This window comes from Nelumbo lutea, chromosome 7, assembly GCF_056320005.1.
Source record: "Nelumbo lutea isolate HS-2025 chromosome 7, American lotus-T2T, whole genome shotgun sequence".
Classification (NCBI taxonomy): domain Eukaryota; kingdom Viridiplantae; phylum Streptophyta; class Magnoliopsida; order Proteales; family Nelumbonaceae; genus Nelumbo; species Nelumbo lutea.
The window spans coordinates 26,870,211-26,882,982 of record NC_142690.1 but is presented as its reverse complement, the minus strand read 5'-3'; the positions used below and the strand labels follow the sequence as shown (position 1 = coordinate 26,882,982).

At 31.6% G+C, this 12,772-nt stretch overlaps 1 pseudogene; it reads right to left on the bottom strand.

Moving 5' to 3' along the window:
- Positions 1 to 9,184: 9,184 nt before the first annotated feature.
- On the bottom strand, positions 9,185 to 10,000 carry LOC148845828 (ubiquitin-conjugating enzyme E2 35 pseudogene; annotated as a pseudogene).
- Positions 10,001 to 12,772: the final 2,772 nt, after the last annotated feature.

Sequence of the window (12,772 nt, the reverse complement as noted above, 5' to 3'; positions counted from 1 at the left end):
TGTATGTATGTATGTGTAGAAAGAGAGAGAGAGATTTTAATTTGTAGTTGGAGTCATTGAATATAATATATGTTATTTATTTGAATTGATTTTGAACATTAAAGTGAGTAAAAGCTATGTATTTCATTTGTTATTAGAAAATGAATGGTGGCTTAGTGGTTAAGGATGCATCTAACTCTTAGGGCATTGGTGAGAGAGAGAGAGATTTTAATTTGTAGTTGGAGTCGTTGAATATAATATATGTTATTTATTTGAATTGATTTTGAACGTTAAAGTGAGTAAAAGTTATGTATTTATTTGTTATTAGAAAATGAATAGTGGCTTAGTGGTTAAGGATGCATCTAACTCTTAGGGCATTGGTGACTTAGGTTCAAATCACACCAACCTTCCTTTTTTTATAGTGATTCTAATATGTGTATTCTTTGATACACCCTTGCCTCCTCATATGTATTAATATTTTAAACCTTATATATACATATATGCCAAATCATCACGGTTCAACCTTCGGTTCAATTCCGATTGAACTTCTAACTCATGAACATTAGGCTTAGTTTGGAAGGAGTACAAATGCAAATATGTAGAGTGCAAAATCTTATATTTTGTATTACTTTCTATGTATTTGCATTGTACATATTTGTATTTATACTATTTCCAAACTGAGCCTTAAGAAAAATAAAATTTTCACAAGTCTTGATCTACACTAGAAACAAGATTATAACATGTCCTATTAACATTCAATCAAAATTAACCATGTCAATTTCCATACATTTGGTTGGATGTTAATGACGTGTTTATCTCTGATTGGGTGTTACTATCCTGTATTATGCATTCGATTTATATAATTGCAAGCCATTTTGGGAGGGCTTCAACTTTGATTGAATTGCATTGATTGAACCCCTGAAAGAAGGTATTAAGGCCCCATTTGGGAGGGCTTATGCATTTCAGATAGGGATGACAATTTTCCCCCATAAAACTGGGGCTCCGCCCCACCCCACCCTGAATGAGACGTTTTCCCTGATCTTAAATGGGTATGGGATTTGCACATAATTCCTTGAACCTGATTCAAGCCTAATGGTAAATTAGTAAAATACCCTTAGGCTTAATATTAATTTCTAAAATATCTATAAGTTTCTTCCAATTCTTAAAACCTTAGGATCCTATAATTCCATTTTTAAATACCCCCAAATTAAATGCATTTTTAGGTAATTGCCTTCGGGTAAGAAAATTTGGGGCTACCCTTGATGGGGAATGGATGCCCCACCACTGGGCACAGGGTGGGGATGAGGTAAGATATCTTGGCTATAGGGCAGAGATAGGGAGGGGGTGCCCCACCCTAAAGCTGCCCCATTGCCATTCCTACTTTCAGAGGAAATACTATAGAGAAATAGAGAAGCCACTCAAATTGAGTGGGTATGGTATGGATAAGCTTCTTAATTAGAGTAACTTCATGTTACAATTGTTAAAATTACATTCTGAAAGTTGATTTTAGCTTTTTGGATTTTCACCAAACATAACTTACTGGCTTTTCATGTGGGACCCACTTGGAATACTAGAATTCACTGCTTGAAATCCCTCCCAAATGGGCACCAGGGGAAAGATGTTTATGCAATGGCTTCTGGCATTACAAGGTGGATATCACATGAAAGGCGTAGAAGTCATGTTTGATGAAAAATGTAGAAAGCCAAAATATACTTTAAAAGTGCATGGTCGTTGCCTCTTAATGCTGAATGCAGAAAAGCATTCATGCATCATAGTGTTTGGTTCCATTTTTGAATTTCAGTCTTAATGTCTAATCCCTCATTTCTTTTCTCATGACTCCGCTTACTTTATTATTCATTAAATTATTTAATTTAATTAATTAATTATGGAATACATAATTATTAATTAATAATAATAATAATTGTTAATTAAAATTAATTAATTAATTATGGAGTACATATTTGTTAATTTATGTAATTAATTACAAAATAATGAATAATAATTATTTTAAAAAATCATTAATTATTACTATTATTATTATTATTATTATTATTATTATTATTATTATTATTATTATTATTATTATTATTATTATTATTATTATATTATTATTATTATTATTATTATTATTATTATTATTATTATAAACTAGATAATGAATATGGTTATGAATAACTATTTACATAATTAATTAATTAATAATTTCTTAATTATATAAATATTTAATTATTTACAATTTGTTATCAATTCCATTATTTATAAATTATTTAATATTATTATAAAATAACAATAATAATAATTATTATTATTATATTAGTAATAATAATATTATTAATATTATAAATATTAATTATTTAATATTTTTTATTAAAAATAATAATTATCTATTATTAGTATTATTAAATTGATAAATTATTTATTTGATTTGTTAAAAGTAAAACAAGCTAGGTTTCTCACATGCAGGGTTAAAATAGTTAATTGCCACTTTTCAGAACTCTAACATTTAAATTTCAAAACAACATTTTCTGCATTTACATTTCAGAACCAAGAAAAGTTCACCAATTCTAATGCACCTCTAAAAGCAATTATTTTAATTTAGAAGCACTCAGAGTTCAGAATTCAATGCAAATGAATATCTCAGTTAAAGCAAATTTCAACTTTATGGGGATTATCAGTAAACAAAGCTTCTAAGCTTTTTCTTGTGGGCCCTACCTTGAAAATCCAAAAGACCATTACATGAAAACCCTCACAAATAGAAACTACAATGCATGCTTTCATGGTTCGTGGCTCCGGGAGTCTAGCATGCTGGTGTTTGTAGCTAAGAAGGGCAAGTTCCATTAAGTGTCAAGTGACAAGCTATGAAGCTAGTGTCAACTTTTGTTGAATAGGGCAAAAGTCAAAGTGAACAAATACAAAACAATATTGATTCATAATTCATGTATACCATTGAATTGGCATTAGATGATCAATGGCAATTCAAGATGGGTATCATTTTGATTAAATTCCAATCTGGCACAAAAAAAGCATCTATTTACATTACCAAATGCCAAATCATTGTAATAATGAGGGAGAGAAAGCAAGCATAGGAAAAAGCCCCAAGACCCCTCAAAATTTAAGACTTCAAAGGAAAACTCTACTTGGTACAAATAGTGTAGACAACTCTCATTTTCATAATTCACAAGCAAGAAAGAAGGATCAAAGTATTAGTATCAGGTCATATACAGTTTGGATACAAACATAGATATGGATACATTTTGGAAACATATGGATATGAATGAAAGATATCAAAACACTTGAATACACTAGATAAACGCACACAAATCATATAAATACATTAATAATACCAAATCTAAAGCTGAATTATCTATAGATAAGGTATTAAGTATAAACATATGAGAAATTCACACTTTAATAGGTTATATGAAGAGAAACATCCCAATCAACAATACCGAGACTCTAAGACATGTGCAAAATACAAATCATGGAATAAATTATCACTTACAATTTTTATTTTTTATTAAAATTAAAAAAATATTTATTTATATTTTTATACAAATAATAACTTATTTTTTGAAATGATAAATATATTTTCATTGTCAACATATAATTGTAAAATAAAACATATAAATCATTTAAGGTAGATAAAATAGATTATTTTTATAATTTTCAGTTTTTATTAAAATTTTGGAGAAAATTAAATTTTAATTATTTATTTTTGTTTTTTAACTTTATTTCAAATTTTGTTAGGAAAATTTATTTACTTAGTATTTTTATATAAATAATAAATCTAATCTTTAAATAATAAATATGTTTTCATTTTTACTATATAATTTATATGTAAAATAAAACATATAAATCATTTCAGGTAGGTAAAATAAATTATTTTTATAACTTTTGGTTCTTATTAAATGTTTGGGGAAAAAGTAAATCTTAAATTATTTATTTTTTTATAATTATAATTCTATTTCAATTTTTATAATTATAGTTTTCAATTTTTATTGAAGTTCAAAAACAATCCAAAAGCAGTCAATAAAGAATTTTGTCAAACTAGGTATTGATATGCTTTTATATCAGGCTGTATCGTGTTGTATCTGATACCACTTGATACGGAGGTGTATCTTGTCGATATGCATGATGCGTGGGATACATACCTAGTTGTGGCATATCCTGTATCCATGGACATAGATATGGATATGGTACACCTTGTATTGGACCCACAGTAAAATCAAATTTTCTAGGTAAGTGATACTTTTCTCTCTTCCCTTTCTTTTATTTATTTTCCAAAACCCTAATAGGGGCAAGCAATACTCACTCTCATTATATATGGCTTCACAACAAGGCTGTTTCATAGCTCACCATTCACTTTCAAATGTTAGAGACCGACAAACACAGAAAGACAAAAGCTTGCCATTGATACGAACAATATCCCAGTTCACTTAACAGGGAAGATCTAAACTCACTTGATTGGATTATTAATTGTATTTTATTTTATTTAGATCACTGGTTGCACATTATAACCTCTGTTTTGTCTTGATTTTGGTCACATATAGATTATGAAGTGCTTCTTAATAGCTCTGTTTCCTTGTCTATAAGCATTTATCTTTTAGATTTGGGTCTAGAATTTATTTTTTATATTCTGAATAATTAGTTTTTCTATCCATATTCTTTAGTTGATGAAGAAAATATTCACTATGTTTTGATTAATCTTACCTCAGCCATAGTACAACTTTGTGGCAGTTCTATATATCGTTCATTTAACTTTTGTGTCTTACTAGGACAAGCTGAAATTAAATTTTATGATTTTTCCCATTATATTTATTATATTTTGAATATTATAGTGCACTTTTGACATTATTTGGACAATTAGTATTACAAATCTTGTTAAACTTAAATTAATTTAAATCTTTATCGTTTCAAGCCCAACTTGATTGCAAGATTCTAGTTGTTACTCATCATAGTGAATTGGTTTCTTTACCACTATTGGATCCTTTAACTTCCTGTGAATTAGATTTCTTTTTATTAACCGCTTATGACCCACAAACCTTTTATCTAGTCTGATCACTTTATCGTTCATATCAGAGATGCTGTTGGTGATGGTGTCTAAGTAGTGAGTTAGAGCATTCATGGTGAGGGAACTGATGGGTTGTGAGAACAAGTTGGAACATTTGTAGGTCAATATCATTCACATTAACATCATGATAAGGCATATGGTCCCCACCATATTCTGTGTGGTCCTCAACGTGATGATTCTTTGTACCAATATCATCTTGTCCTTCATATTATATATCAACTTCTACTTGTGTTTCTTTCTCCCCCACCCCCACCCCCCTCTCTCTCTCTCTCTCTCTCTCTCTCTCTCTCTCTCTCTCTCTCTATATATATATATATATATATATATATATATATATATATATATTAACCCATACTCCTATGTCATTTTTGTGAAGATTCATGTTTTTCAATGTCCATGTATTTATTATTTCACAAAATTCAACTCTTATTTTTTATTCATTCTTCAAGTTTACCCCAAATTGTGTGAAGATCTCTATTAATACCATTCTGTAAGGTAAAGGGCTGGTGTAGTTTAATGTTGCCAATGACATGCAATAAATTGATAGGTCACTTGGGTGGTGTTTGATAAATCGGAAATCTGAAAAGTTAAAAATATATTAAAAGTGTTTAAAATCTGAAAAGAGTCATTGATGCTTTTCTACTTTTTAGAGGCTTTGAATACTTAACCTTGTTTGTGTTGGACCAAATCTTTAACATCTGAAGTGTACTGATTTTACTATTTTACCCATAGAATAGACTATTTGGTAAATTTGAGCTTAATTTGTACTATTCCATATAAAATAATTTACCACATTCAAAATAATATTGAAATCATATAAAAAATTAATAAAATAATTAATAATTATGAAAAATAATTAATAAATAACATAATTAAATTAATAAAAATAATTAATCACTATTAAAAATAATAAAATTATTAAAATTTAATAAAAATTAGTGGTTACTAATTAATAATTAATAATATTAAACTAACATGAATAAAAATTAACTAAATACATAATAATTGATAATAATTACTAAAAATAATTAATCAAAAAAATTAATGGTTACTAATTAATAATTAATAATATTGAACTAACACGAATAAAAAATAATTAAATACATAATAATTGATAAAAATTACTAAAAATAATTAATAAATAACAAATAACATAATTAAATCATGGTTTTCAAAATCGGGTTGGATCAGACAATTAGACCAAAAAAACCGGGAACCGGTTAGGTGACTGGTTTTGTTTACCCCAAAAATCGAATTTTCCCCCAAAACTGTTGATTTTGGTCAGCGAACTACTGAATTGAGCAGTTAACGTTCGAATGGTTTTGACATTTTTTTTGTTTTTTTTTGAATTTTTTTATTTTCTTGCCAAAATGGGCTAACCATTCGATTCGAAAGATCGGACCATTCCACTTGGTAACTAGATCCTTAACATGTTTGGTCACTGGATCGGTTTTAAAAACCATGAATTAAATTAATAAAAAATAATTAATCACTATTCAAAAATAATAAAATGATTAAAATTTAATAAAAATGAAAATAATCAATAAAAATTAATGGTTATTAATAATTTAAATTCAAATAGCACTAAAAATTTTGAATAAATTCCATGTTTAATTAATAAAATCAAATAACCAACATGCAAGCAACGACGAGCCATGTACAAAGAGGAGAAGCAACAGAGGAGGCTGCCATTGGAGAAGTAGATACCAACCTAGAAGATCAAACCGAAACCCAGATTGATCAAAAAAGAAACTCAGAGCCCAATACTCGAGGAAATCCAATCTAGGCCAAGAAAAATGCCGCCTCCATTGATGAGAAGGGATGCGTTTTTCTAGGCTTCTCAAGACGAATAAGCTTGTAATTTTCACTCTGATGGAAAACTAGAAGTAGAAGAGAAATAGAAGTTCTCGTCGATTTGAAGCCCTCTCAAATGCCCGACATTGGTGAATATGAGTCATGCTAGTAGAAGAACAACAAGTGGTCAATGGGCAAGAGAAAAAGAAACTCACCTTCATTGCTGCTTCAATGCTTGATAGGCGACTGATTGAATCCCTAAAAAATGGAGAAAATGATGAGAGATCGCATTTGCAACCACGAAATAGCAAAATGAGTAGAGAAAGTGAATTTGAGACATACCTGGAGCAGAGCTTCGAAGGTGCATTGTTTGTCTTCCTCGGCGAAGAAGAACCCGAATGTTATAGGATTGGGTTTAAAACGGGGCATAACGTGTCATTTTCAAAACAATGTTAAGGTATTTTTGTCTTTTGGCCACATCTGAAATGCATATGAGCGCATTAAGGGCCGGACCAACCTCTTTGTATTTCAGATCTGAAAAAGCATTTCAAATGCAATACAAACGAGACCGACATCTGAAAAGTAAATATTTTAGACTTCAAATATCTAAAAAGAGTTATCAAACAAAACCTTAGTTTTAATGCAATACATCAGAAGCATTTCCATAAAAGAGATACTATTGAAGTAACTTTTCTTGGGAAGAATTCCCTTGGCTACTATAATATGCAAAATTCTCATTCCATAAAAGAGATACTATTGAAGGAACTTTTCTTGGAAAGAGTTCCCTTGGCTACTATAATATGCAAAACTTTAATTGGAATTTTCGAGTCTTTTGCCCAAGGCTTTTAATAATTATTAAGATGAGGGTTCTCAAAGACATTTCTTAGAACTCATAATAGCTGAGATTCTCAAAGTTAGGCCATCCAACCCCCGTTTTATATACTGTCAAACTTTTACTTGAGATTCCCAAGAGGTGCCTTTATTCTTCTATAGCTAAATTAACTAGCGGGAAGCCCTTGCTTTGCAGGGGCAAAATAGAAAAATGCCATTTGGACATACAATAATAAATTAGGTTATATTTTTGTAAATAAAAATAATTATAACTATATTATTATGAATAATAAATAAATATAGTAGGCCCTGATCTAGTTTAGGGTTGTCAACAAGTCAAGATTAAGTAGAATCAATCTTGAACCAATTATTTAATGGGATAAAATCACAGACATGATTATATTGAAACGAATAGTTAAATAATACTAAATTATTTTTTTATGTTAATAAGTTAAACATTTTAACTAATATTATCTTATTTATTATTTATCAAATTTACTATTTTAAACATGAAACATGATAAAAATTACAAGAAAGATAAAAAATTATACATTTCATAAAATATATGGTTTTGGACCTAAATCGGTTCTAGACAGGTAAAAACGAGAATTGATCCAATAATTAATCGAGACAAAATCATGGAATCAAAACCGTTATAATTATGTTAAGTCAATTTAGCTCCATCAAGATAGAGCCAACCCATTGGTTCGACCCTAGTTTTTCTTAAATAAATTAATTTTATATAATAATTTATTAAAATGAATAAAATAAATAAATGAATAATGAGGATTCTCAAAGATAGTTCTTAAAACTTTAGTATAGTTGAGATCAGCACCCCCTTTTTATATACCGTTAAACTTTCATTTGAGATTCCCAAGAGCTGCCTTAATTCTTCTATAGTTAGATTGATCCTTACACCCTTTATGAAGGAATCCAACTTGTTCCTAGTTATAGTCAGTGAGAAGCTAGGACAGAAATGGTGAAGAAGTGTGAGGTGCAAAGGCTTCTAAACCTTGACCAGAGCATCCCACTCTAGATTCTTTAGGCTCCGTTTGGTTTATGGGAAAATTTGGGTGGGATGGGATGAGAAAGTGTGAAAATTTTACCTTCCACCGTTTGATAAACAAGGGAAAATAGTGGGAAATTTTATTTTTCCATGTTTGTTTTGTGGGAAATTAATTAGAGGTGTACATGAATGTTTTGAAACCTTTTGTGTTTCTTCCCCTAGTTTCCCTTTTCTTGTTTTTAAGACTTTCATGCTGGTAGAGCTCTCTCTCCCTATTTACATAGTCACCTTTATCATTTGGGTAAGAAAAAAAATTGACTATTAACACAACTTACAAGGGCCTTGTTAAACTCTTTGACAGGTTGGGTCTGGCATGTTAGGCTTCAAGCTAGGTCAAAGCTTGAGCTGAGCTCTCCATCCATAAGAGCTTCTATGAAGGATCCCAACTTGGAATTCTGTCACCACATAGAAATTGAAGAGTCTTTGTAATTGGATTAAATCAATGCACGAGCAAGTGGAGTATTGTACTAAATCATATTAAAGATCGTGAGAAAGATGGGGATAGAAGAGTAAACAATATCTATTCATACAAATTTGACTGAGACGCCTTCCATCAAACGAGTAACAGCAGGTACTGGAGCTTGAAGGGATTAATCTCTGATACTTCAGTCATGAATTCTTCCATTTCCATTTCCACTGGAAACCCGCGACGCCCACTTGGCTTACATCTCAGAAATGTTATTTACTAGGAGGCAGGTTTTATAGCAATATTAGGCACCACTTGCATATAGACGAGTCCACTCCTTTGCTGTCTCAACAGCTTCAGCTTCATTTGTCTTCCAACGCTTAGCAATATTTTCGGAAAGAGGACCTTCCGGATTCGGAGAACTCAGGAGTGCTTATCAATATTGGATGGTATATCTTGGTGAGGAAACGAACCTTAGGTGCCGCCATTGGATATTCTTCAGGCAAAAACAATTCCAACTTAAAACCCCTCCTTCATAAGGAGACTGTTGGGCCAAGAATCATGACATTGAAATATCGCATGTTGTCTTCTGAAGGAGAAGCACTAATTCCAGGAGCTGGCTCGCTAAGAAGCCGTTGTGTTTCCTTGATAATCCTTCGGGATAGATTGCTGTTTGCCATTGAAGTTGAGATTTTGGAAAAGCTAAGAGAGGGCGAAGAGCTGGAAGAGAAGAAGGTTTTGGTGTTTGTTAAACATGTAGAAAATGTTTGTGGTCTTACCGTTGCTCGAAAACACTGAAAAAAAATGACCGGAGATATGAAGGTTGGAATGTTGTGCAAAGGTAGACGGAGAAGACAAGGAGGTTCGTGTCTGACAAGTCCCGATAATTTTTCCTATCAAGTTCTCATTTTCCCTTTTTCAGTGGGGTCGCACAGATTTGGTGTGACCCCTCAATTTTACTTTTGGGATTTTCCATCCCACATTTTTTCCATTCCATCTCATTGTTTTTTTTACAACAAATAAAGGAAAAAAAAATTCTCTTTTTCCCATCTTCATCCCACGAATAAAAGGAGTCTTTGGCCCTTTTAGCTTTTTAGTAAATTATTTGGATAAATGCACTTACCCTGCTAATATTTTTCAGGTAAATAATATAATAACCATTTGAGCTATAAAAATTCCATGATCAAAAAGGCATTTTTATTCTATCCAAGTGTTGGCAACTTTTCCAATTTGGGAAAGTTAATTTATCCACCTAGGAGATGAGTTTTTTGGCCAATGGGATTCACCACTGACCAACTTTCCCCTCTCTCTAAATCCCAAAAATAATTGCCCCCTCTATGTTAAAACCCCATACTCCAAAACTCCCAAACCAACTAATCTTCCTTCTAAAACTTCTGTAGTGGTAAAGAGTTCTTGATACCTTGTTTGGCTTCCTTGGTCTTGAATAGTGGCCCCGTTCTATCATAAATGTGCTTGATTCTAACCTCAAGAGCCTTAGACCTTTTTCTTTTTTTCATCTGTAGATGCCATATTGACTCACAAAAGTAGGCATTCAAGGATTTAAATGATAAAGGAAGAGGTTTCCTTAGTGAAGGACAACTCCTTTTGAAAAATTTTATCATTAAATACAAGTAATGCAAAGTATAGTGGACTAGCTACTGACGACAGTCTTGACTCACGTAGTCGACTGATCAGAGCAATCCATATTTCAAGCAGTTTCTTAGTTGACTTTAGAATTTAGGAGTCAATTCTTACACATTCTAAGCTCACAAGTATCCTTGTAAATCACAAAACAAGTATATAAGAATGATTTATAGCTTGTTTCAATCATTTCAAGTTGAACAATCCCTCCTATTGCTAAGTATACTGAGTTTATTCTTTTCATATTGCAAAGACAAGTTAATTTCATTGTTCTTAGTCATTTCAATCCCTAGAGGATGGTAACCGTTTTTCCGTATTGGACACAAGCATAGAATTTCAAACAAACTTGTCACTTACCTAGTATTCCCTACTCATCAAGTCCATTTGATGTTCATCAATTACTCAAAAATACTTAGATAAAATGCAAACTTGAAGCTAAATTTAAATTAAGAAATTTTTAGTCATTGTCAAGGCAACCAATAATCAAATCAAACTATTCAGGAGACTTTAACAAGATATATGATGATATGATTTTAAAAAGAAAGGATGTTGATTTCAAAATTCAGCTTAAAATAATGGAAAAATTCCTGATAGGTACCCTGTACTTTAGGCTGAGTGCCAATTTAGTACTCGAATTTTAAAATGCGACAATCTAGTATCCGAACTTTTATTTTGCATTAATCTAGAATTTACCGTTAATGGACCATCAATTATGTATATCACGTGACCTCATGCACAATTTAAAATTTTTTAAATTGTCAAAATTACCCTTAAAAAATACATTGTTCATCATATGAAAATGAAACAAAATCCAAGGTGCTTGTCACTGGCCACCCCCATGGCCAGCGGGAGGATAAAGAGTTTAAGAGCGTCCATCTAATGGACAACACGCCCGTGCTGTTATCGTGAGGTTTAGAGATTTCAAGCTCAAACACGAAGACAAACACGAAATGTCCAAAACCAAACCAGACAAACCGTTCTTTGCCAAATCCAGCTCGCTCAACATCTTATTACACCGAGAACCCAAATCCGACGAGAGGTTCTCGATAAGATTCATACGCTTCAGCACCAATGACTCCAAATGCTCTAGGCTCAAGAGAGTTGAAGCAACCGACTGAAAATTGGAGGCTACCAGGATAGAGTTAAGATCAAGAGCTGAAACTTTGGAGTCCTTACATGTAACTCCGCTAAAACCGCAAGGATTCTGATTCCACTACCAATTTTGGAGTAAGTTTAGATTTAAAACAACAAGAATTCCTTCCCCCAAATCCGGTGGCAGCATATGCACAGTGGCGGGGAACAGTAGCAATGAATGGTATGATGCGGAAACCATGGTTTGGACTAGAATAGTGGCGGTGAATTTTTGTTTAGTTCTAACTCTATGAACACTGGTTTTCTTTATCTGGTTTTCTCTTCTATGGCGGGGAATAATGGCGGTGTTCAACAAAGGAGACGATGAACAGTGGTGGTGAATAGTAAAAAATTGGATGAAACTTAAAGGGCATTTGGGTTTTTTCCCATGACATTTAACGGTAAATTAATGCCAGGTACTCCCGAAATGAAAATTTGGATACTAAATTGTCACATTTTAATGTTTGGATACTAAATTAGCACTTGACCTAAAGTAGAAGGTACCTATTGGGAATTTTCCCTAAAATAATTTTCCTTTGACCCTTTCTAAAGATCATTTGTGTCCTCTTCAAGAATTCAATCCTTTTGAGGACCCGCAATAAAAAATATCTAGTACCCATTTGACTTTCCGTCTTGTCTTCCATCTTTGAATCCAACTTTTACATGGATCCTTTCGGTTCTTTATATACCAATAGTGGTAGTTTCAGTAACCTACTTTATAACAAGTGCATACGGGTCTAGTTTGTTTTGGGGGCTTCTACATTATACAAATCTTGTTTTGGAGCATTGTCCCTTTTGGAAATTAGAGTATCCAATCTCTTTGCTATTATTACTAGCGTTTTGGCCTCCCAAC